Raw genomic sequence first — 9,264 nt, forward strand, 5'->3', positions numbered from 1 at the left:
GTACTGCGAAAGGGCTGTGTAGGGCTGTTTCGCCTCCCTGTTCATGCGAGTTGTCTTGTAGCCTACTGGTCTACGTGCGTGACTAACAACGCACAGGTTGTGTGTTTTGAATCCAGCTGGTGTTGGACTTTTCTTTTAACAAACATTTCTTTGAAAAAATAGAATAGCGATATTATGGACAATCAATTGACTTTTATATTTCAAAATATCGCAACATGATGGAATATACAATATAAACATTTATATTGATTTAAATCGCAAACACGTGTTTAATTATGTGTTTTTTAATCATAATCAGGCTAATGCATTTCTACATTTCTGTATGAACCAGCTTAGAGGTTCATACAGAAAGACAGCTTGTGTTTAAATTGAGTGTAAGGTAATTTATGCTTCTAAAGTCATGGTCAGCGTTTATTATTGTACTGTGCTGTAAACTTTTTCTGTGCCTAGTCACATTATTTTATAGCGTTTTTATTGCGTTATTAAATCCGGTGGCGCTGTGTGTTAGTTTCCTGACTCCCATGTCACATGGTCTGTGATTGAATCCCATGGAACTATGACTATTTTTTAACAAACATTTCTTTGAAAAAATGAAACGTTTCCATTGGTCAGAGATTAAATAAAACCTCACTCGCACCAAACAAATTTATATTTCTAAATATCACAACATGATCGAATTTAAGTCTTTTTAATAACAATGAATAGTCACCTATGCGTTACAAAATATACATTTCTATTGATTTGAATCGCGTTTTGATTTAAATCGTAAACGCGTGTTTAAATATATGTGTTTAAAGGCGATATACTGTATAAAAGCACTGATTCCTATGGAGTGTGTTCCGCCGGGGATTCAAAAAATGTATTTTAAATAAGCTGATAAAGCTTAGACTAACTGTATTCTAGCCTGTATTACAACAGAACATTGGACAATGCAACGTAAATTGCAAAAATGCACTTGGAATCTGTCCAAGCCCTCCTACAAAAATTATTTAAACTGCGACACTGATCATTCATCTCTAAATAAACTTTATTTTATATAGCGTTTTAAGCGAATAGGTAATTAGATTGCTCATAAACCTAATGGCTTTTTCTACATAAACACAGCGTGACTGCTCTCTGAAAATGCTTTTCCTTTATATTTAGGCTCAGATTTCAACTACAGATCGTATTATTATAAACTTTCTTGGAAAAATGTATTTTATGTAAACCATGTTTGCTATTAATTCATTTAGGGCTAAAATACGTTCATTGTCTTCCAATCGAGTCGAGTTGACATTGGAAGCTTGCCACTCCCGGACTGTTAAACCAACGCATTAGCATGTTAAAGCGATTCTATTGAGGAAGGAGCCCAGCTACCACTTAACACTGTACTTCCTACTTTCAAAATACCTGTGAAACCGGTTTAATTCGTCACAGCCAGCACTCCGGCAGAGAGGGGGTTGAGTAAAGTGGAAGCAGGCGAGATTTCCAGCGAAAGACACCTCCCCCCCCCCCCCTCAAAAACCCAGTAAGCAGTAATGCTTAAAGTTGAAAATTGAGGTAGATTTTGAGGATGATAAAGAGGATAAACTGGGATGGGAGGAGGGTTTGGTTTTGCATAAGGGGCGGGGTTATGATAATTGGAGGAATTTGCGAGAGTATAATGGTTTGATATATTTGATTTTGTATTGTGGTTGTTATCTATGTTTTTGGTTGGTATTATGTTTATATGGTTGTTTTTGTTGGTTGGTTGTTATTATGGTTATTAATAATACGATCTATAGTTGAAATCTGAGCCTAAATAAAAAGAAAAAGCAAGTGATTAGGTTTATGAGCAATCTAATTATTTATTCGTTTAAAACACTATATAAAATAAAGTTTATTATTAATTTGCTAGACAGAGCGGTGAACATTATTATGCATAAGACAAAGATAACGAAATCTGTGTACGCTGTAAGGTTTTTACTTCTTAAGCTTTTAAAATACACATTTCAAACAGAAAGAAATTCTCTTCCTGGTACAGTACTGTATGTATAGCAAACCAGCACGTCTTTTTTCTCCAATCAGAGGGGTGTCAGATGGTGTCAGCCAATCACCATTCTGAAGCCCTACCATAATCTCTGGTATGGGGAGACCCCAGAATTCTGTCCCATAGTTTAGACAGATGATAGATACTTTTATTGATCCCGTGAGGGAAATAAAGTAAATCATTTTCATTTTAGGAAATTATTAAACGCTCGGTTAAAAGCAAAGGAGGTTGTCTGTTATAGTGGACATAAAAACAAGAGTTCGCTGGCATTATATCCTAGAAGACACAGACCGGGAGAATGCCCGCAGCGTAAAAGAAAATACCAGATGAACTGGGCGTTTGCCCAGCGTAGTTATAGTGGACATAAAAACAAGAGTTCGCTGGCATTATATAATTATACGAATTACACGAATATAATTATATCTTATTAATTTCTTGAGATACGCGATTCTTTTAATACAGTCTTTGCTGTGCTCTAGAGGATCCTTGTGATATTTCGAGCTCTGGTTGAATGATAAGTGTCGCAGTTTAAATCATTTTCGTAGTTAGAAATTATGGAACGCTCTGTTAAAAGCACGGGAGTTTTTATGTCCGATGCAGTTCTTTTGCAACATGAATATAATTATATCGTTATTAATTTCTTGAGATACGCGATTCCATATTATATTCCCTTTTAATCAAATTCTAAAAGTATGCTTGTTGACTCCGGTATCACATTAGTTAAAGACTTCGATGCTTAAAATGTTTAGGGAGAAATGGAATACTGGTGTGTATGTTTTCTTTAAAGTACCGAGACCAGCCATATACTGTATGTTTAAGTTCCAAAATTAATATCGTTTATGGACTTCACACACGTTGCAGTATGCTCCTATTCTTTTTATGCTCAGGCACTAAGATTTCCCTTCTGCTTTGTGTAAGGATGATATCAAAAGCAATCTTAAGTGGTGAGAAAGCTGTGCTCAATGTATTTAAGGGACTTAAAAGTAAAAGGAGATGCTTCATATTGCTTGACTAATTTTAAAAACTAAGTTATAAATGCAGACGCTCCCTCGGTGCGCTGCTCTGGTACACCGGCTCTTACACAGTGCCTGTCAGCCGTAAGCGTTACAATATACATACCCAACACTGCTTGTACCCATCTGTCATGCAAATAAAACACCTTGAATTGAATTGAATTGAGGGGAGAGGGGGGGAATACTAAAGCCAATACTGGCTCAATACCCTCAATGTGCTTTGACGTGCTAATGTGTTAGTTTAACAGTCCGGGAGTGGCAAGCTTCCAATGTCAACTCGACTCGATTGGAAGACAATGAACGTATTTTAGCCCTAAATGAATTAATAGCAAACATGGTTTACATAAAATACATTTTTTCCAAGAAAGTTTATAATAATACGATCTATAGTTGAAATCTGAGCCTAAATATAAAGGAAAAGCATTTTCAGAGAGCAATCACGCTGTGTTTATGTAGAAAAAGCGATTAGGTTTATGAGCAATCTAATTACCTATTCGCTTAAAACGCTATATAAAATAAAGTTTATTTAGAGATGAATGATCAGTGTCACACTTTAAATAATTTTTGTAGGAGGGCTTGGACAGATTCCAAGTGCATTTTTGCAATTTACGTTGCATTGTCCAATGTTCTGTTGTAATGTCCACTATAACTACGCTGGGCAAACGCCCAGTTCATCTGGCATTTTCTTTTACGCTGCGGGCATTCTCCCGGTCTGTGTCTTCTAGGATATAATGCCAGCGAACTCTTGTTTTTATGTCCACTATAACAGACAACCTCCTTTGCTTTTAACCGAGCGTTTAATAATTTCCTAAAATGAAAATGATTTACTTTATTTCCCTCACGGGATCAATAAAAGTATCTATCATACCAGAGATTATGGTAGGGCTTCAGAATGGTGATTGGCTGACACCATCTGACACCCCTCTGATTGGAGAAAAAAGACGTGCTGGTTTGCTATACATACAGTACTGTACCAGGAAGAGAATTTCTTTCTGTTTGAAATGTGTATTTTAAAAGTTTAAGAAGTAAAAACCTTACAGCGTACACAGATTTCGTTATCTTTGTCTTATGCATAATAATGTCCACCGCTCTGTCTAGCAAATTAATAATAAACTTTATTTTATATAGTGTTTTAAACGAATAAGTAATTAGATTGCTCATAAACCTAATCACTTGCTTTTTCTTTTTATTTAGGCTCAGATTTCAACTATAGATCGTATTATTAATAACCATAATAACAACCAACCAACAAAAACAACCATATAAACATAATACCAACCAAAAACATAGATAACAACCACAATACAAAATCAAATATATCAAACCATTAGTTCAGGTGGGTAGCTGCGTCAGCATGCGTAGGCTGCAAAGGAACAAGTAATAGGTTTATTCCATGCTGAAAAAAAGAAGAAAGAGAACACAACGTTTCGGCCGTGGAGCCTTCTTCAGGTGTGAGAGAGACAGGGCAGTAGGCAAAGGTAAAGTAGCGGGAGAACAAAGGTTGGGAGGGAGGAGGAGTGAGAGGCCAATCAAGAGATGAATTGATTGGCCTCTCTACACCTCTTGATTGGCCTCTCTTTCTGTCCCCTGCTCCCGCCTCTCACTCCTCCTCCCTCCCAACCTTTGTTCTCCCGCTACTTTACCTTTGCCTACTGCCCTGTCTCTCTCACACCTGAAGAAGGCTCCACAGCTGAAACGTTGTGTTCTCTTTCTTCTTTTTTTCAGCATGGAATAAACCTATTCCATATCAAACCATTATACTCTCGCAAATTCCTCCAATTATCATAATCCCCCCCCTTATGCAAAACCAAACCCTCCTCCCATCCCAGTTTATCCTCTTTATCATCCTCAAAATCTACCTCGATTTTCAACTTAAAGCATTACTGCTTACTGGGTTTTTGAGGGGGGGAGGTGTCTTTCGCTGGAAATCTCGCCTGCTTCCACTTTACTCAACCCCCTCTCTGCCGGAGTGCTGGCTGTGACGAATTAAACCGGTTTCACAGGTATTTTCAAAGTAGGAAGTACAGTGTTAAGTGGTAGCTGGGCTCCTTCCTCAATAGAATCGCTTTAACATGCTAATGCGTTGGTTTAACAGTCCGGGAGTGGCAAGCTTCCAATGTCAACTCGACTCGATTGGAAGACAATGAACGTATTTTAGCCCTAAATGAATTAATAGCAAACATGGTTTACATAAAATACATTTTTCCAAGAAAGTTTATAATAATACGATCTATAGTTGAAATCTGAGCCTAAATATAAAGGAAAAGCATTTTCAGAGAGCAATCACGCTGTGTTTATGTAGAAAAAGCGATTAGGTTTATGAGCAATCTAATTACCTTTTCGCTTAAAACGCTATATAAAATAAAGTTTATTTAGAGATGAATGATCAGTGTCGCAATTTAAATAATTTTTGTAGGAGGGCTTGGACAGATTCCAAGTGCATTTTTGCAATTTACGTTGCATTGTCCAATGTTCTGTTGTAATACAGGCTAGAATACAGTTAGTCTAAGCTTTATCAGCTTATTTAAAATACATTTTTTGAATCCCCGGCGGAACACACTCCATAGGAATCAGTGCTTTTATACAGTATATCGCCTTTAAACACATATATTTAAACACGCGTTTACGATTTAAATCAAAACGCGATTCAAATCAATAGAAATGTATATTTTAAAACGCATAGGTGACTATTCATTGTTATTAAAAAGACTTAAATTCGATCATGTTCTGATATTTAGAAATATAAATTTGTTTGGTGCGAGTGAGGTTTTATTTAATCTCTGACCAAGGGAAACGTTTCATTTTTTCAAAGAAATGTTTGTTAAAAAATAAAGTCATAGTTCCATGGGATTCAATCACAGACCATGTGACATGGGAGTCAGGAAACTAACACACAGCGCCACCAGATTTAATAACGCAATAAAAACGTTATAAAATAATGTGACTAGGCACAGAAAAAGTTTACAGCACAGTACAATAATAAACGCTGACCATGACTTTAGAAGCATAAATTACCTTACACTCAATTTAAACACAAGCTGATTTTCTGTATGAACCTCTAAGCTGGTTCATACAGAAATGTAGAAATGCATTAGCCTGATTATGATTAAAAAACACATAATTAAACACGTGTTTGCGATTTAAATCAATATAAATGTTTATATTGTAACGCATACTGTTCAGCCTCCATTTCTCTATAAAAATTTACTCTATTGCACACACACACAATAGAAGCAGGAACCGCTGTCAGAAGGGAAGAAGGTGACTATTCATTGTTATCAAAAATGACTTAGAATCGATCATGTTGCGATATTTTGAAATATAAAAGTCAATTGATTGTCCATAATATCGCTATTCTATTTTTTCGAAGGAATGTTTGTTAAAAGAAAAGTCCAGCACCAGGTGGATTCGAACACACAACCTGTGCGTTGTTAGTCACGCACGTAGACCAGTAGGCTACTAGACAACTCGCATGAACAGGGAGGCGAAACAGCCCTACACAGCCCTGTCGCAGTACACGAATATAATCATACCGTTATTAAATTCTTTAGATACGCGATTCCATATTATATTCTCTATTAATCAAATTCTAAAAGTATGCTTGTTGACTCCGGTATCACGTTAGTTAAAGACTTCGAAGCTTAAAATGTTTAGGGAGAAATGGAATACTGGTGCGTATTTTTTTCTTTAAAGTACCAAGACCAGCTATATACTGTATGTTTATGTTCCAAAATTAATATCGTTTATGGCCTTCACACGCGTTACAGTATGCTCCTATTCTTTTTATGCTCAGCTACTAAGATTTCCCTTCAGTGGTACAATTCAATATCTACAACGGGCACAGTAAAGACGTTTACAGTAAGTCTTTCTACGACAGACCAACGGACCACGAGTGCCCCTGTCGGTCAACCAATCACGTACCGCGGTACTCAGCGTCATCTTGCGTCATGATACGCGACACCGCAGCCAATTACCTGCGGTACGTGTCTGTACCGCACACTTTGAATGGCTGCATCTGTATTATGCTCGGCATCACCTGTGATACACGGTGGACAAGTAGTTTTGCCATTATCTTATAGTCCACACATAAAAGTGTTAATGGTCTCCAATTTTTCAAGAGTGTGAGGTCTCCTTTCTTAAAAATCAAGGTTAAAATGCCCTCCCTCATAGACTGTCCCATACATTCTTTGCTAAAAATCTCTTTCGTTAGTTCCAAGAGAAAAGGGCCTTAAATCCTCCAGAAGGTGCTGTAGAATTCTACTGGAATTCTGTCAACTCCCGGCACCTTCCCTCTTTTCAGAGACTTCATTGCTGCTTCCAGCTCTTGCAACTCAAAGGGCTTTTCCAGACCAGCTCTCTCTTCTGCTGACAGAGTTGCCTGCAGGGTCTGAAGTATCAGTCCCGCTGCTTCCCTCTCACATACCTTTTCTGAGAAAAGGTTTCCATAAAAGTTTGACACTTCTCAAAGCATTTCCTCCTTATCTTTAACTTGTCCACCACCAGAGTCAGAGACTGCATGCAGGACTCTTTTCCTGTTTCTTTCTGATTTTATTAAAAAAAAACGTAGAGCACATTTCATATTTTTCCAAGAACTCTACTCTCGCTTTGAACATAAAATCTCTTGCTCTTTTCTCATAATATTCCTTAATTTGTTGAACTAGAGTTGTTACCTTTTCCTCACTAGAGGGCGCTGTACCATCTCCGCTGTTATAGCTCTTCTCCAAATCCCTCCCAAGGTTCTCTAATTCCTCCCTTTCCTCTCGCCTCCTCTCCCTGCAGTATTTCCTAGAGATCTTCCCTATCAGGATCTTGGCTTCTTCCCAAAACTCCATCAAAGATCTGTCCTTCGTTCTTTTGTTCAGAAATCTTAATAAAAACCTTTCCATCTTCTTTATATACTCTCTTTCCTCCAGGACCACACAATTTAGTCTCCATACCCCTCTGCCAAACTTAATTCCAAAATCCGCTATTTTAATGTTCACACTACAATGGTCAGAAAACCACACTGGGGTGACTTGAACAGTCTCCACCTTGATTGTGCAGGAAACAAAAATGTAATCCAGTCTTCTACACACCCTACTTGTTCGCTACTTGCGATTCTAATTAGGTTCCTGCCTTCTATTTCGAAGACCACACCCTCTTGTACTAATTTAGCCAAATTAGGGAAAGGTGAAAAGTCAATCTGAGCCTCCTCATTTATTTTCTGCTCGTACAGAAAGTCTTCAGTCGCTGCAACTTCAAGCCCTACTAAACCACAGGGTCGTTTACTATGGCCCGAAAAACTTTCTGCCTGTTTTATAGGCTCCACACTTGTCTGAGGGGCCATGTTAGCAACCACCTCAGAGGTTGAGACCTCCTCACTACTCCCTCTCATCTCTAATTTTCTTTTGGCAGTCCCACCAGTTCATTCCATCCCTTCTTTAACCCCTAGCCAGCCACCCAGCCTCCTTAGCTTAGGCCCCTCCCACCAGCAGCAGCTGTGCCGAGCCAGCCGCAACTGAAAGCGGACTGTCGGCACCTGCGGACAGAGGCAAGGGGCAGCGCTCTCTCAGGACAGACGGGGACACACACACACACACAAGCCACGCCTGCCTCCCTAGGGAAAAGATGAAAAACGCATGGGAGCCGAAAAGAGGCCTGCCTGCTTGGCCAGAAAGTCGAGACGCGGGAGAGTGCACAGAGGAAGGACGGGAACGGAGACAGAGACACAGAGACACAGAGAGACAGAGACACAGAGACACAGAGAGACGAGACGGCAGAAGAAGGATGTCCAGTCCACCTCGCTTGCTTGCTTGCTGGCTACGTCTCTTTTCGACGCTGAGAGAAGGTAGTGCACCGTTCCCGGAGGCGCTGCAATACCGGGCCGATGTGTGGAGAGGGCGGAGCAAGCTTCTGATCCAGCTCCCTGTTCCAAAAATCCGTTAAATATGTGGTCCCCCTATGGGGGACGTATCAGATATTAAACTGATAAGAACAGATTTTTTTTTATTTTAATATAAAACGAATCAATAATCACATCTCAATCACACCACACTCTCACAACCCTACACCTAACTCAGATCCCTAACACAAACAGATCCTTCCATCGTTCTTTCGCCGCCGCAAATCCCTACTTCCGCACTTCCCACTTCACTCTGTTCCCTATGTCATTCCTCACCCTCCACACCACAGCACCCACTGATCCATGCACACCATGCTTCACCAGTTCATTCCTGTCTTGCCACACATACGCTTTAACTAAAC

General features: G+C 39.0%; 1 pseudogene; it reads right to left on the bottom strand.

Moving 5' to 3' along the window:
* Positions 1-8,846: 8,846 nt before the first annotated feature.
* LOC138223476 (U2 spliceosomal RNA) lies at positions 8,847-9,027 on the bottom strand (annotated as a pseudogene).
* Positions 9,028-9,264: the final 237 nt, after the last annotated feature.

This window comes from Lepisosteus oculatus, chromosome 16, assembly GCF_040954835.1.
Source record: "Lepisosteus oculatus isolate fLepOcu1 chromosome 16, fLepOcu1.hap2, whole genome shotgun sequence".
Classification (NCBI taxonomy): Eukaryota; Metazoa; Chordata; class Actinopteri; order Semionotiformes; family Lepisosteidae; genus Lepisosteus; species Lepisosteus oculatus.